This window comes from Ambystoma mexicanum, chromosome 3p (assembly GCF_040938575.1).
Source record: "Ambystoma mexicanum isolate Mex_15411 chromosome 3p, UKY_AmexF1_1, whole genome shotgun sequence".
NCBI classification, from domain to species: domain Eukaryota; kingdom Metazoa; phylum Chordata; class Amphibia; order Caudata; family Ambystomatidae; genus Ambystoma; species Ambystoma mexicanum.
This window is the reverse complement of record NC_090925.1, coordinates 931,726,496-931,744,070: the sequence shown is the minus strand read 5'-3', so window position 1 is coordinate 931,744,070 and position 17,575 is coordinate 931,726,496. Positions and strand designations below refer to the sequence as shown.

The following is a 17,575-nucleotide window of genomic DNA, read 5'->3' as shown; positions in this document are numbered from 1 at the left end:
AAGAGGCCTACCAGGAGGGAATCCTGAGCCAGTCCTACCCCAAGGGTGGGGAGGTGGCATTTGGGTGGGCCCCACACCCTGTCCATTTGTATCATGCCAGCCTGATTGTACAGAGTTCCACTGTCAAATACCCCATAACTGTGAGAGAGACTCAGAAGAGTTGCAGTTTAACCACACACCCAAACCGGCAGCCCAGCAAAGCAAAGCCGCTATGCAACATAGCTCAACAGACCAACATGAGTGTCAGTGCATATGCAGACTCCAAACTACTCAACAGAGACATTCTGCTCATTTGTTATGCATGCCTGGAGTGAGTGCATGGCTAGACCAACAATCAAACAAACCTAGGAACCTGACACACACAAACTGTGACATGAACTGTCCAGCTCTCAGTAGCGGGCTGTGTTACAAACCTGAGGGTATTCTCCATAGTAGACCTTTAGAATCCCTTATGCAGGTGGCCTGGCAAGGGCTGGCGCTCTCAGATCCCAACCCAGGGGTGGACGAGCAAGGGAGGATCACCTGGGTAGGGGGGCCCAGGGTTATGCTCAGGGGAATGCCCAAAGGGAGGCACAGTATTATACTGAGGAGGAAGGTGAGGGGGACGAAGTCCCTGAGGTTTTCCTTGGTTATTCCACTTCTACCTCCCTTCCACCCAAAGAAGCTCCCTTAATAAAATCTAATCACCCCTACACCTCTGGTAAACCATCTAGGAACTCAAACCCTGTTACACTCGGAAACTACATCTTCCAGAATCCCTGTTTTCCAATGTCCTACCCGAATACTCCCAGTAATTTTCCTTCCCGTCCCTCCGATTATCATTTCCTGCACTCCCAACCTGCTCAGACACAACAGTACTGTTCCCACAATCCCCCTTATTGATTTCATGATACAGATTCTGGTCATTCCCGTTTGTTTCACCTACCCTACCAATATCCCCCTTCTAAGGTCATCAACCCTTGTGATACAAGGGTTGTAATTCCCTAGAACACCTCTTCCAAATCCTACCCCATAGGATACTCTGACACTCCAACCCCCTTTTCTGACCTAAACACTTTCTCACACCGTAGAAAACAATGGTCTAACATTAAAGCCGCTTATCTGACCGATCCCAACCCAAGGGTCAAGCAATTGACCTAAATCACACACACCTGACGACCATTTCCTTTCCCCACAGGGATAAAATGTGGAGCAAGAGAGCACACTATGAGAAAGGCAGACCGCACGACGCGAGAGGTTACTCAGCATAGCAGTTCAAGAGAAGGAGAAAGACACCGCATACCGAGGTAGTGACAAGGAGAAAAGCGACCTTGCCCTTTCCGACCAAGGCCTTTGAAACCTCTGCAGAAGGAAATATAAGACCGCAAACAATAGCCAGCGTGTGTTGCTGCAGATGTCAACGGTACACGAGACCCTCCACCGCTGATAACCAAGCCGGGGAGAGCTGCTTGTCTCTGTAGTACCAACCTTAAATCCAAATATCCTAAAAAGCCAAGCGGTTCATCACAGCTGGTGAGTTGAGGGGAGAACCGATAAAAAGCCAAACTGTGTTGAACAAATGCTACAAAGTAGCAACTTAAAGGGAGTTCAAAGAACTATCGGAAATAAAGGGGAGACCAGCTGTAGAGGGATGCAGCAACACGTGGGTGCTTACTCGAGAGACTCTGGTCAGTCCTGTGTTTGTTGAAACTGCTAATACCAGAAGGCCTTGTGAAGGCCTAAGGGAACGGTTAAAGTGGTCATACAGGGGTCTTGCAAAATCTTCTGTACATTCAAAAGACTTTGACTGACAGGTGATTATGAAAGGCATAATTGATTAAGTTGGCGAGAGTGAACCCAGCAGAGGGATGCTGACAAAGAGGGGCAAAGTCTTAAGTCCCAAGAAACAGTGTGTTGACAAAGGTGAACCCGGCAGGGGGATGTCCACTGTGAAGTGTTTGAAAAGACATTGAGACTCACGAATGCTAAGAAAGCCATAATGAACCTAGCGCAGGGAGGCTGAGATTCGAGAGGGGTCTGCGCCCGGGAGATGTGGACCCAGGGATGAAGAATTAACACCAACTACAAGCCAAAGAGATCTTTTTGTTTGAAAGCCATAGTGAACCCTGTAGAGGAAGGCTGACGTCCGAGAGGGGGTCTGAGCCCGGAAGAGGGAGAATCCCGGGGTGAAGAACTATAACCCGAATAAGGAGAAGAACTTCTTGATTGAACTTTCGTTTCAGTACTTTGAACCGGACAGGCCCTCGCGAAGCAAGAGAACATAGCCGTTCGAGGTCCTGTTGTCAAGGAACTTTCTAGGGATCTCCGCCCGGAAAAGGGGGATACACATGAACACATCACCCAAGGTTTATCGAGAAAAAGACTTGTTTATTTGGTTAGGCTGAATACGATTAATGAGGGGTCTGCGTCCGGAAGAGGGGGACCCAGGTTTGAAGAATCCTCACCTCCAGCGTAAAACCGAAAGGAACTTTTGTTTATTATTTTGTTATTTTCCGACCCTCGAAGGCAAGAGACTTTTTGCAGCAAAATAGACTTGGCCATCAAGGTTCTTGAAGTTTGAGAGGGGAACTGTCATCTCGTGCTGGGGAAGCCCGAGAAGTGTGCCGTGCTCAGAGGTTCCACCTTATCCGTGCTTCAAACGTGGGGAAGGGAGACCCTGACTACTGCATCCTGGCACATTATTTGAGAACACTTCTTTCTTATGAATCCTATCCCACACTCTTTTTGTAATTAGCATAAGGACAATCAAATAGTTTTTTCTTTTTAGTATAGGCCATTTTATTTGACACAACGCCACTAGGACTGCCTTATTTTCATTTGATGGGCGAAGCTTGCTCCCATCTTGGATTTATGTTTAGTTCAGGTGTTTTTCCACCCTGCATTTATAGTTCAATAAAAACCCTTGAACTGTGATCACTTGTTTATGTCTATTCTTGATATCATGCCTTCATTACAGCTGCCACTGAAAACCCCAGGTTGTCCCAGACATGATAAAGAGGCAGGGATTCGACTCCTTTATATGTCTTTTGTCTATTGTACCACCTACAAGGGGAAATAGCAGCAAGGGTTTGCCCCCGGAAGCCAGCATAAGAGGATAGCCAATGAAGGGCAAGGATAAAAGGAGATTGAACAAGCAGGAAGTTGTGGGTTGTTTGGGTTGGGTGAGATCATAGGAGCCAGAGGAAGACCAACAGACCAACAGACCAAGAGACCAGGTGGAGGAAGGAGGTTGCAGAGGAGCATGGAGGCAAATTATTCAGGAAGTGTGGAAGGTGAGGTATTCGTTTGTGAGAGGAAATGTTACTTGCATTTGAAATAGTCTGTGTAGGAGTGGAGTTGTAGGGGAGAGTTGGTAGTGAATGAGAAGGTGACTGGGTGTGTAAGGGAGAATAGTAGTGGTGTGGAGTTGGGAGAGTAGTAGTAGTGTGGAGTGGGAAGGGTAGTAGTGGTGTGGTGTGGCGAGGGAAGAGTAGAGAAGTGTAGTGGTGGGGAGAAGGGAAGTAGTAGTGGTGAGGAGAGTAGTATTGGTGAGGTTAGGGGAAGAGGTGTAGTATTGGGGGGTGAAGAGATGTTGTAGAGCTGTAGAGAGACTAGCAAAGAGTAAGATCAGAGAATGAAGTAGACCGTGAAGGCAGGTCCATCAGAGGGATAGAAGAGGAAGAGTTGGGGAGAGCGAGAAGGGAAAGAGGGATTGAGTAGGAGGGTGGAGAGTAAGAGTAGATAAGGAGAGGTCTATCGGAGCATGGAGAAAGAAGACCAAGTGGGACACAAGCTCTGAGTAACATCAACTTAGGGATTCATTGAATAAGGACCCAGAGATTGCTCCCTGAGGGAGTTCAGACAGATAAGGTTTTTACCTTTAGGCCATCACCTTGAGCTGGGCAGTTTTCAGACAGGAGTTACTGATCTCTAGTGACTGGCCTTGTGTTGAGGGCCGCCTGACCTACACAGGGATTGCCCATTGCTGGGTTAGCTAGAAAGGGATGGCCCTTCGAGCGCCCCTCTACTACAAATAAAAATAAAAATCGTTGAACTGTCTTTGGGAGTTGGTGTGTTCTTGTGGTGAGACAAAATTCTTTGAATCGCAAAACAATCATAGATTTAAAATAAAGATGCTTCACTCACAATTATTATTAAAAATAGAAAAAAGTAATAGCCTCCAGTCCTTAATAAACATAAGAAAAGAAAAAACCCAATACTATTGATTTGTGGGAAATAGCTAAATATCATGGGTTCGGTCCCTTACATGGGCACCATAATGCTAATATGCAGAAGACACCCAGTTGTACCTGCATGTTAGATCATGCAATGATGTCCTTCTCTTTGAGGGTAGCTTTCAAGCAAGTGAAAGTTGAACGTGCCACATTTTCTTTAGTTAAATACTGTCAAAATAGAGTTCATCTATTTGCATATCATAGTCCAAACATGTCTGTTCTTTATTGTATGACTAAGCCTTTTCCTGGGGCTTCCAGGTAGGTTGAGCAGGGGTGCCAGGTTTCTCTCCAATTTAGAGGCCTAACATTGACAAATGCAGCAGTTCCAGGCTGCCTTCCTTTGTGCCCGCCTCTGGCTAGACATGATTGGAGGCCTGTGCCTCAAATGCAGCCTGCCACAGGGAATCGGATGGCGACGCCGGCACCCTGTAAAGGCCGACTTTTAAGACCCGATACCTTATTCCCTGTCTGGCCCTCCGCAACAAATAACTTGCCAAAGGAGGACCTCTAGATGCAGAAAGCACGCTGGAAGCCTCCATGTCTCTGTCTGAGAGAACCTGCAATGGAGGAAAGCCCTGGCGGGGTTATAACAATCATTTTGCAATGCCATTTAAAAATGGCCACCCTAACAGCGACCAACAGGCTGCCTTTCCTTGTGCAAGGGTGCCAGGTTTCTCTCCAATTCAGGGGCCTCACATCGACGAATGCAGCAGTTCCAGGCTACCTTCCTTTGTGCCCGTCTCTGGCTGCACGTCATTGGAGGCCTGTGCCTGAAATGCAGCTTGCCACAAGGAGCCAGCAGATGGCGTCGGCCACCTGTAAAGGCTGACTTTTTCAACCCTTATACCGTATTCCCTGTCTGGTAAGGGCCCAGGCTTGTTGACCCATTTTTGTTCTCCTGACACTGCCTCTACTCTACTGATGTACTTTCTCCACAATTAATCACACACTGCCGCACTGAACATTATTGTACTGCCTCTCAAGACTCATGCCCAGTTGGGGGACTCACCAGGTAAGAGCATCATCACCCCTGCATGCCTTCCGCTGCCGAGAATGTCCGCTGACCCACCTGTAGCACCCTCAAGCACCAGAACTGCAAGCCTGCCACTGTACTATATCATGTTTGCTTATAATGCTTCATAATGCTGACATAGCCATCACCTTGCTGAGTGCTGCTTCACCAGCCTACTACTATGGACCCGATACTAATATGCTATTCCTGCCACAAATCTCCTCCTATAGTTTATTCTTGAGAATGCTGCTTGCATGGATCGCGTGGCACAATCAGCGTACTTCACCTCCAGACATTTTTCTTTGAGGCTGCTGTTAATCTTTCTTTAGAAAACCTTTGCTACCTTTGGTTTAACTTTCCTGCAAAATCTGTGCACCACTGAAACAGCCCAGCCATTCCGGCCACTGATTCACCAGCTTGGCCCACCATGAATCTCCTATTTACAGGTTTCCCAACCCTTCTTGTATTTTGTCTTAACCATTGTTTATTACACCCCTGACTGCCTGTTAGTGTCACGCACTCCTCTTCGCTTTAATGTAACTGAAGGAAGTTGGGGTTTGCCAGCCCTACAGCTTTGGTTTGCCTCATCATGTCATTCCTTTACTGTTCACATTGCACTGCATTTATAGCCCCCTGAACTATGAGGAGAGGCTCTATCTGTTTGTGCATCCACTTGTCATTAATACTGCTGGACTATGCCTGTCTTATCCTTGCCCGCGCACCTATTGTGGCCCCCCTGTACCATGGGGTAATGCTTTGTCAGTCTGTACACACACACGGATCTCCCATGCTTGGCTGCATGCCTGATGTGCCCGCTTACCATGAGGTGAGGCTTTGCCAGTCCATGCTGTGAGAAACCCGAAGGTGTCTCACCCGCTAGTCCCCGGGGATCTGCCATCCAGGTGGCCAGGACACGGCCATTGTTTTTGGATCCTGTTCCTGGGGGTGGACCAGTGCGAGAGGATCACCTGGATGAGGTTCTTCGGGGAGTGGAAGTGGTGCATCGGATGGCGAGACGGGATATCTCCTTCCCTGTAACACCTTTACCCCATAGGATACTTAGGAACTCCACCCCTCCCCAGCCCTTTTCCAACACAAACACTTTCTCACAGACAGCTCACTGTGAGAGAAAAGAGAGTAACACCGGAGCCGTATATCTGATGTGTCCCAATACAGTGGTCAGCAATTACTGATCATTACACACACCTGACTTCATCACACTTCCCCATACAAATAAAAGACTGAGCACAAGGTACACTCTGAGCAAGGCAAAGCAGGCCAGGAAGCAGCAGTTCCAAGATGGCAGTTTAATACAAGGCTAAAGACGGCAAGACCAAATAGGATTGCAAGGAGGGAAGTGCCCTTGACATTTTCACCGAAAGACTAACTTTCACAAGTCTTCAAGAATAGGAATTCTAAGACCTGGAATCACAGTTGAAGAATCCTGCATTGTATGTCGGTGGTACGCGTTGATATTCAAGGCAGGGAGAATCGTTTGCCGCTTGGTAGTGTCCTTGGCTCCTACAACAAAGCAGCACCAGTGAAGTCAGTACAGCCTGTGAGTTGGGGAGACTGATACCAGACTGATCTTGTTGGAAACGAAGGTTGCAAGAGGCAACATTGTATAAAGAAAGTTGAAAAGAACAGTGCATAAAGTGTATGTGGCAAGCAATGCAAATATAATTAAAACAGCAGATGAGTGAATGAACTTTGAAGCTAAGATATGATACCGTAGACAGTGTGGTCCGGCGCCATGTGGGTGCTCATTTGAAAATCTGTTAGGTATCCAACTGAAAGGTGATAAATGTTAAAAGAAAAGGAATTGTGAAATCAAAGTGGTCCTGCAATGGGTCTAGCCAAACCCTGAGCAAATTCGAAAGTCTTCGATGCTTGGTGCAAAATTTAAATTGGTCTGAGCACGGCCGACTGAGACTAAGGGCCTCATTACACGGATGGCGGTAAGGATTTACCGGTACCGGTAAAATACTGGTACCGGTAAACCCTTACCGCCTTACTACGAGGTCCCTTTGCGGGTTGGGGGATTTAACGCCTGCTTTTTGCAGGCGTTAAAAACCAACCCGCAAAGGGACCCAGGGAGCTAATTACGGTACCGCAATTTGCGGTACCGTAATTAGCGCCTTCCCCATTCCCATTATGCCCTATGGGGCAAAAATGGGAATGGGGAAGGGCAATGGTGGAAGGGGGAATTACCGCCCCGCCAACCTTGGAATGGGGCGGTAATTCCCCTTTCAGCCAAGGCGGTGCCGGTATTTTACCGGCATGAACCATGGCGCTAATAGCGCCATGGTTCTCCGCCATCCGTGTAATGAGGCCCTAATTGTGTTAAAAAAGGATCTGAGCGCGGTTCAGGGGAATCCGGGGTGAACCGTGAATCACCCGAAAAAGAATATCCTTTGAACATTGTGTTAAGGGATCTGAGCCCAGATGAGGAGTATCCAGTTGGCGAACATTGTGCTAAAGGGATCTGAGCCCGGCGGAGGGGGATCCGAAGTGAATACTTGTGAAAATCTAAAAGAGGAAAAGAACTTGTTGTTTATTTGGTCGCAATGAAGAGACTCTGAGAAGCAGAAAGACTTGAGCACAGAAGGCCCTGATGCTAATGATTGAACTGTATCCCTGTGCTAAAGAAGCCAGAGACTGTGCTGTGCTAGAGTGAACCGCCTTGTTCTGACATATAATTTTATGTACACTTCTTTCTTTTTTGCAACAGTATTTTCCACACTACTTGTAATTAGAGGTAAGGATTGACAATAGGTTTATTAGTGTAGGCCCTTTTCATTTTGACAAGACGCCAGTAGGACTGCGTTATTATTTTTTGATGGTCGTAGCTTGCTCCCATCTGTAGATTTAGGATTAGATGAGCTTTATAAAACCTTTTTTGAAGTTCAATAAACACCCTTGAACTGTGGTCACTTGTGTTAGTTTTACTGTTGATATATATAAATAAGGGTGCACTACATCTATAAATGATATTCATTAAATGGTTTCAAATATATATTGAATTTAAAAATGGTTTCAGGTGCTACGGGTCAAACCCTGGCTACACAGGGAGGAATACATTTACAGTTGTATTCATCAGAGACACTGGTGAAAAACATGTTCACTCCAATTGAGGTGAATAAAGACCTCTTTGTGTTAGATTACAAACAGTATGTGTTTCTTAATTGACTGTAATTCAATGCAAGTACATAGACAATTATTTAAGGATTTATTGTCTCATCCTGAATTAACACAAATACTTCAAAAAACAAATACTTCAAAAACAAGAATAGATTTACTCTCCTTTGTGAACTTCACAGAAGAGTTTCTTTTGTCAACAAACAATATAATTATTCCACACTTATGCTTGTTATGTGGTACTACATGGATCACAGATTAGGGTCACAGTGCAAGTGATACCACACCAGCAAAACCCAAGTTTTCTCAGTGTGGCGCTTTTAGAGGGAACCTCACTACGCGTTTCGGGGCTCTATGCCCCTTCTTAAGGTGTAGCTGCTACCATTGAATATGGTCTGAAAAAAAAAAATGCAATGTGTAAACAAGTATTGTTCCGACATATAATGTTTCAAATCATTAATCTCTGCACAGAGGGTGCTCAATATATTTTCACAAACCTGATTTATATCATGAGTTCTTGATACCCTTTAAGCCCGCTCAGGGTCAAATATCTTTGACGAAAGCTGAAAGAGATAACATATCTCATTCAGTGCATGCTATCCCAAAAATGTATGTACTAGTTCAAGGGTAATGCTTGCATAATATCCTCTTTTAAAACGTGCCTACCTTCTGTATGGCCAACTTCACAAGTAAAGCTCGACTCTCAGTTTGTGAATTCAGCTCCACTCTCAATCTGCAAAGTGATTGAGAGGCAAGATGTTAATTATCAAAATAGCGACTAGATGCCTGAAGGATTTGTGCGCTGATCTAAATACAAGAATAAACAAATAAATAAGAGGATGATGAACACCGGGGAAGTATGGGGAGGAATCCCCGTCCTGATGAGGTGGGGGTAAGCATGCCACCAGAAGAAAGAGCATAGTGGAAACTGAGGAGTCAAGAATGAAACTCGGACACAAGTTAGCCATGTTTTTGGTTAAAGACTTTTATTGAAAACAAAAAGGGTTGGCAAAAGGTCTTTGAACCTACTCTAAGAGGTGTTCACCTACCTAAAACCCAAAACTAAGGATCTGTCTGTGTCAGGATATCAAAATCAAAGCTGTCCTTGTGTCAAAAGGTTATTTTCTGACCCTAACACTATAAATTAAAGTGAAAGGTGAGAAGGAAAATGTCTTTAACCTTTGGTGATTTCAAAAAGAGTTTGTAAAGGAAAATAAAGAAACTCCAATGCAAAGGTTCTCCAAGATCAAAAGGCCTTGGTTCCAGAGATTGATTCCCTTCCCCTGGATTCGTCTTTGATACAAATTATTCTTGGTCTAACAGCTCTGTGTCTTTCTTGGACCACAACAGTACTGTTATTTATAAGGATGCTTAGCCTTGTGGTTTCCACTTCTTTTCCAAAAGTTCCTTGTTTAGCAAACACAGTTCTATATATTTCCTTGTTGCTTGCCCATAGATTTGCAACTGCCTGGTATTCTCCCCTGCCAGGACTTTTTATGCACATGTTATTGCCCGGTATACTCTTCAGCTGGGGCTTCTAATGTGAAAACACTCTTGTAGCTGCCTGGTTTACTCGCCTGCCAGGACCTCTTATATTCACATGTGGTTTCTTTATTGCCTTCACAGTAGCATGTACTCCTTTTGGTATAGAAAACCTCCTTGACTCACCATCCGATTTGGGTTCCCCCGATATTTACATTTCACATATTTATATATGGGTAGGGTCCTTATTTTAAATGTCTTCTTGGTTTACAATCAGTCTCTTTATTGCCTCCCTTTCTCTGGCTTTAATTGTCAAAGTGTGTGCTTGGTGCAGTCTCTGAAACCCTCTGGTGTGCCCACTATGCATGGGCTGGCTCATTGGCTTTGCTTGGCGTTCTCCATTACGTTGGCTCCGATGTGGCAAAAAAAGATTTGCCGCCTGGGTTTCACTCTGGACTGCTCTTGCGGTTGTTCCGGTAGCTCTCTGTTTCGCTTCTGCACGCCTGTCTCCATCCATGTCCCAGTAGGTGAAACGCTGCCTTCTTCGGTTGCCAAATGCCTAGGAGTCTTCCACTGGATCCTGGGGTGTCTGCGGCACATCCTGTCCTCGCAGTGTTTCTCTGCTTCCTCTTTGGCGAGCTGCTCGGCTCCGCCACACCGATTCGTGCTTCTCAGTTCCACAAGCCTCGGAGAGAGGTCGAACATCTCCCAAACAGCAGCAGCCTCCAAGAGTTTGCTTTCTACCTTTACATTTCCCATGCCCAGGTTCAATTTGAAAACAACTAAAATGCTCATTCATTAAGCTTGAGGCTCTCTCTGCTCTGTATTATTCTTTCCTCCTTCCTCGTTCCAGTACTTGGGTGATTGTGGGAAAAGGAGACCATTGATGTTGATTGATACAGGTTACTTGGAAAATCACTTTCAACAGTTTACATGAGCCAGTTCTATACAGTGGATTACTAGACCTGGAAAAGGTTTTTTTTTTTTTTTTTTTTACATTTAGACAAGGTATCGAAGTGTGCCCTATAGGATTTTGGGAAAAGGCTTCTCTATTTTTCCTAATGTGGAATGTAGATGGATGGCACTAGGCCATTAGGTTATTGGTTATCAAGGGATTTTCTTCATGGGCAAATGGGGGATACCATGTCTCAATCAATGAAGTCATGACATCTCCCCGAAGGCTGTCGCCCCTTAGAAACAAAGCAATACCAGCTGCTTACTAACATGTATGCCAGAGTGTAGCTAGACACTCGGCCCTGTCTACTGAGGCAAAGCAAACTGCTATCATTTGCTTGCTCGCAATGCAGCGAAGCACCACACATGCTCTAATTGTTTAAACCCCTGCACAGCACTGTCTACAGATGCACATAGAGGCATTTGGCTCCTGCGGATAGTCCTGCAGCCCAAGTTCCTGGACCTTGGAGGATGTGCATCCATAGAGATAGCCAAGTTGTCTGGTGTTTGAATCTGTTAAATCACGTCCAAATGCCTCAACAATATAGCTCCTCCATACCCAGTAAACAGAATCAACAAAAGAATCTCAAACCGCCCCATAAGAATGACAAACGCCTTCACCCTGCTGGTGCCCAGATACAAAAAATGCACAGCTGGCGGCGCCAGCTTTCCTGTCACAGCTGCCCAAACCTGGAACAAACTCCCTTTAGAACTCAGAAAGGACCAACCTTACCCAGGTTTCAGGCGTAAGGTTCTCTCATGGATACGATCCAACGACATCTAATGTGATCCCCCACCCAATAGAACCACTCCTCCTGAGTGACACCTACCTGATGACGTTCATGCTAACCTGTCCCCTATGGACCCCGACCTCCATTGCTAGTATCCAGCTACCTCACTGGACCCCACTTGGGACTACAAACTATGGTTGACTGTCACGCAGCTTTTGCATGCCTCTGTCACCTGGCACTCAACTGTACAAGCATATTCAGACTGTAATGTTGTTGAACTTTCCTACGGCCTACCTCTTCTCGCGTCCCAAACCGGGCATTAACTGTATAAGCACACGCAGACTATAATGTTGTTGAACTGTTCCTACTGCTTATCTTGTATGTATCACTGTAACCAAGTTCTCAAGTATCCTTGTAATGTTTGCGCCCGGCTACCTTCGGGTTTGGTTTTGCGCTATATTAAATAAACAAACAAACAATAGGTCTAAGGATCCCCGTTTGCCTTTCTTACTGATTTTTACACATAACTACAGACAGACCAAACTGCTTTCTATCTGTATTTTATATAATAATGGAAACAATTAGTACAGCAGATCTTTCCGCTTGGTTCCCTATGCTGGCAATCGTGCACTGCAGATTGGCAGTATGGAGATTCTAAAAGGTGTATCCATTTAGTATTAAAGTTCTTCAAATTGCTGACAGCATATATCTTCGGTCAGCGACAATGGAGCTGACCTTGGTGTGGAATATCCAAGTTCCGTCTATGTCCTGTATGACTGCGTTTGTGTTTTAACAAATGCATTTTTTAAATTTAAATATGCGCAGAAATATACTTGCAAGTTGCTTTTTTATATGAAAAATAAAAAATGTGCATAAATACAGAAAACATGACAAAAAAAAGTATGGAAAAATACAGACGGAAATGACAGAAAAATAAATATAAAAAATAAGTATCATAAAACCGGTAGCCTTATTATGAGTCATATATAGTAATTAACGTCATCAACTGAGGCCTTATTGGAGAAGTTCTGTCTAAATCCAGAGATGCATGTTGATGCGCATGAGTGTAAAAACTGCATGCACTATCGCCCCCTCCCCGTCCCCCTCTTAGAAAAGCTCCCCCTTCAAATCCCAGAATATTGGTGCTTCTTATGACGCTGATTTGGCGGCACATGGGTGTGCTGCGAACATAACACATACATGATCATGCAGCAGATATGTCATGTGTGTGTGCAGTACGCCTGGTGTTCTTTCCGAGTATGCTTGATAGCAAGGTCTCTCAAGAGGAAAAGGTCCCGTGATAGCACTTTACAGCAAAAGCGGGGAACATTCAGGTGCCAGGGTTTCCTGATAGGCTACTGTTTTGATTACAGCTCTTTGGGCGGCTGCTCTTGTGTGTAAGAGGAGCGTTGGGCTACAGGCTGGAGTGGGAAACAGGCGCGTGCGCAGTCAGTGCTTCTGCGGCTTGGCATGCAAATGCGACGCACTCTGCGGTGCATGCTGTGGAACAGAGGGCACCGTTAGAGCTGAGGGAGTGTCAGTGTAGCACTCCTGGTCCTTTCAGATTTCCCTCCACCACCCGTTAGGGACAGACACACGGTTTGCTTGGCACCGTATGAATGATCTGGTGTCAGACTAACCTTTCTTTAATATAAAGTGGGCCTCCGGATAGCATGTTAGTAGCTAGTTTGCTTTTTCTAGCCACTTCTGGTGGCGGAAGTGAGGACCAAGGCCAACCCACCCCAAACTCTAGGGCGAGCCTCTGTATTTTTGTTGTGCAGCAAGTGTGTTGTGGACAGGGCCTGTGCATGCAGGGGCACCATACTTCTGCAGTGCTTCAGGAAAGGTTACCTCTTTGGCAATGGAGCCAGCAGGTGCACGCAGGTGATCAAAAGGGGGTTCCCCCACTTAAAATCAATACCTCATGGCCGGACAGATGCATGGCAATACGTGTGTGTTGAGCTTCTCCATACCCTTTGAAGTAATGCATTGTGCTACTAACAGGCACACAGTTCCCATAATGAAACATAGGGCAGATTACTTGCGTGGCTCCATCGGAGGAGCAGGAGAACCAGGACCGATTCTGGAGCAGCGGCCCCCACCCCAGAAGACCCGAGGTCCCCAGAAGCTCACATACCCCTCCGGTGAGAGAGCTGCATATTTTGCCACCGCCATCTGAATTGCATGTGTTATCCTATATTCAGCACTTTCAACAGTGCGCGCCCGAGGAAAATCACCTTTAATATCTTGCTGCATCTAAGGCTGCCCATGCAGGTGCAGAGACCTGCAACCCAGGGCAACCACCATTGCGCTCCACGAGGCTGCACCTTTCAAGATGGCCGCCCCGATTTCTGCCTTCACATCACCTGCCTTGCCTAACCCTGCCCTGGCTGATCCCAGATTGGCTGTAGTGTGCATTTGAAGCACCTATCACAGCCGGCAGGCGTAAGCCGGCCCACCGGAACGAAGGCCCAGGAAATTAGGCTTTCACCTGTCCCGAGCCTGTCCACAGCCGTACACCCTGTTAGCTAGTTACTCTGCCCCACGAGCTGGTTAATCTGCACAGCACAGACCTGACGACTTTCTACACTGCCAGCATTGTAAAGGTACTCTTAATTAGCAAAACGTTACAATCCACCCTGTCTACGTTCGACTCTGGGCTGGAATGCAGAACTTTGAATTATCAGACCTTTATCTTGTTTGCTCTTAACGCGTGCCAAAAACCCCTGCTTGCACTAACCTAGCTACCACTGCTAAATATTAGAAACATCAGAGCCTCGTAGCGCTCCATAATATGTCTCACCCCGCCTAGCTGCCCGCAATGCGGAATGATTAGCCCACTGCCGCTCTCAGTAACAGTAATTGCCAATCACTGCCACATGTATATTTAGTGGCTTTGCATACACCCATTACTGTTACCCAGAACTGCCCACTTGATATGCTTGAGGCCTGCCAGTTACCCACTTGCTGCATAGACGCCACCCTACATCAGCCCTGCCCTCTACCCTGTCTGATTATCGCCAAACCTTTGCACCTGTATCCCCACAGCAAAGCATTACAAACGATATCACTGACTGCCTAGCTTGTTTTTATGCCACTCTTGCTGGACAGCTTTAATGCCCTCTGATGTATCCTGCTTGTACACCCACATTAGTGCTCGCTTACTGCAACCCAAATGCACATGAATCACTGCTTACCCCGCAGCCAAGAGGCCACCCCATGCTTTCATGAGCGATCACTGTAACTGGAATAACCACAATGCATTACTGTACACGCACTGATCTGAAACATATGAAATAGCCTATTGCCTGCCACTATGTGCCAATCAAAATAGCCCATTGCCAGCCATTGTGTACCCTTTTGAAATAGCCTATTGCCAGCTATTGTGTACCCTTTTGAAACAGCCTATTGCCAGCTATTGTGTACCCTTTTGAAACAGCCTATGGCCAGCCATTGTGTACCCATTCTGAAATAGCCTATCACCAGTCACTGAGTCACTCTCATACCTTAAATTGTCATACCCTTCATGCCCATACAGGACTAAACTACTCTGATTTATACGCCCCCTGCCTATACTGAGCTAGACTGCATATTCTACCACTCCCACCAACCTACTATGATGTACCTTAGCAAGACTCAGGTGGCCTCTCTGTTGTGCCACACCATACCACTTATTGCCTTAATTATGTCTCTCTCTAAACATGCATCCTGTCCCATTCTGGACAGAAATAGCAGACTCCGAGCTAGATTACCCCGCCTTTACAAGCCCATAGGCTATAGTAGCAAGGCCCTTAACGCCCAACACAAATCTGCCTTGCGTTACCCAGAGCCATGTCCCAACCTAACCATACCCTGCAATAACACTACTCAACCTAAACTCATTCCAATAAAAATCCAGAATACGCTGAACATAACCATATTATCTGGAGCTTTGATCAAGGCCAGGTCTCTAGTGGCCCATGCCACTGAAATAGCTGACACCCTATCCTCTGATAACCTTGACCTCCTGGCGGTTTCCGAATCTCGGCTGCACAAAGCAGCAGGTCCAGCACTCTCACTTGCCATCCCTGAGAACTATCAATTAATTAGAATGGACAGACCCAACAGCAGAGGAGGCGGTCTAGCCATTATAGCAAAAACTAACCTTGCTTTAAGACTATTACCTCTCCATAAATCATGCGAACTGCTCATAGCCAAATTGCCTATCTCTAACTGCCATACCTTAACAATCTACCTAATATATAGGCCACATGGACCTATTGGGACCTTCGAGGAGGATCTATCTAGCCTCTTAGCTAACAATACGAAAGACTCCTCACAAATCCTACTACTAGGAGATTTTAACTTGGGATTTAATGACCCTGATGACATACCAGCCCAATCTATAGCCACTATGCTAGATGAACATGGCCTAAACCAAAAAGTTTGCACCCCAACACACGACAAAGGAAGGACCCTGGACTGGGTTGCTACCTTGAACTGTGATACTACCATCACCAAAATCACCCCTCAACAATGTACAGACCACTACCTTATCGACTTTTCATTATGAATATACAAATTACCAAAGATAAAATTATGCCGCCACCCTTACCTACCAGAGCCAAATTAAATCTCACTCCAGACAATCTCCTACCATTGCTACTCCTGACTATCAATGCTCTTCCCAACAACTTGGATCCTGAATCCCTTTTAGAAAGTTACAATAAGGCCATGAAGAAAGGATTAGATACTATTGCTCCTCTAAAGTTACAAGAAAGCAAACAACAAGCACACCTAAACGCCTGGTTCACCCCCCACTTAAAAGAAATGTAAAAAAGGAAATTAGAATCTCAATGGCGACAAAAAAACTCTTTAATGAAAGCATCTGCAATGCAAGTTCCAATACCAAGGAACTATTTGCCATCCTAAGGGAGTTGGAATCCCCCTTATCCCCACCTGACAACATAGCCAAAGACAAACAATGGTGCACCAGTATACAAAACTCTCTAGCCAATAAAATAAAAACACTCCAAACTAAAATCTCCCTAAAAAAAAGCCTCTCTAACTCCTAACGAGACACCACTCCTCTCTAGCCCTACGACAACTAACTCACTAGGCGCTGACCTATTTAAATTTGCCAAAATCTCCATTCACTTTCAAGAAACTGAAAGGATCATCGCATCCCTCAAACCATCCAACTGTAAGGGAGACAGTTGCCCAGCCCAGCTAATTAAGGACGCGGCAAGGGACCTAGCCCCCTTCATAACCAAACTGATTAATGCATCCTTCTCCACCAACACCATCCCAAACAACCTAAAAGTCATGGGTTCTACCTCTCCTCAAGAAGCAAACTCTAGACCCCTCTATTCCCACCAACTATAGGCCTATTACCACGGTACCCTTCCTTCTCAAGATAATAGATAGAGTAACATACTTACAATTCCAGCGCTATCTTGAATCTAACCAGCTCCTAGGTGCCCGCCAATCTGGGTTTAGACAGCAGCACGGTACAGAGACAGCCTTAATTGATCTCAAGCACAGATTGATGAGCTCAACGACAAGGGAAACACCACCATGCTACTCCTCCTTAACCTGTCCGCGGCCTTTGTTCTGGTGGATCACTCAGTCCTGTGTGAACACCTGGCATCGGCCGCCCACTTCTCAAGCGAGGCCATAGCCTGGATCCAATCTTTTTTGGACAACCGCACAATGAGTTTTCTCCACACTGGCATCAGCAGACCCTATCAAAATAGCTTGCGGTGTACCCAAGGTTCTTGCGCCTTGCCAACTCTATACAACATCTTTACCAACCCCCTATTTGACCAATTGCGCAGACTGGGTGTCACCTACACAAACTATGCAGATGACACTCGGATCCTCATTCGCCTTACGGGCAATTTTGTCTCTGATACTGCCTTGGCAAACAAAATATATCTCATCATTCAGGCATGGATGGCCACGCACGGCCTTTGTCTGAATGATGATAAAAGTGAAATCCTGCTCCTCGGATCCACGACCAACCTAAAAAACTTAGCCCCAACTACTCTGCATTCAACATTGAT

At 45.8% G+C, this 17,575-nt stretch overlaps 1 protein-coding gene across 1 annotated transcript in view; it reads left to right on the top strand.

The window, feature by feature from the left end:
* LOC138581134 (arf-GAP with SH3 domain, ANK repeat and PH domain-containing protein 1-like) overlaps positions 1 to 17,575 on the top strand; it is a 1,625,721-nt gene that overhangs the window by 1,427,357 nt on the left and 180,789 nt on the right. The gene's annotated exons all lie outside the window — the stretch shown is intronic.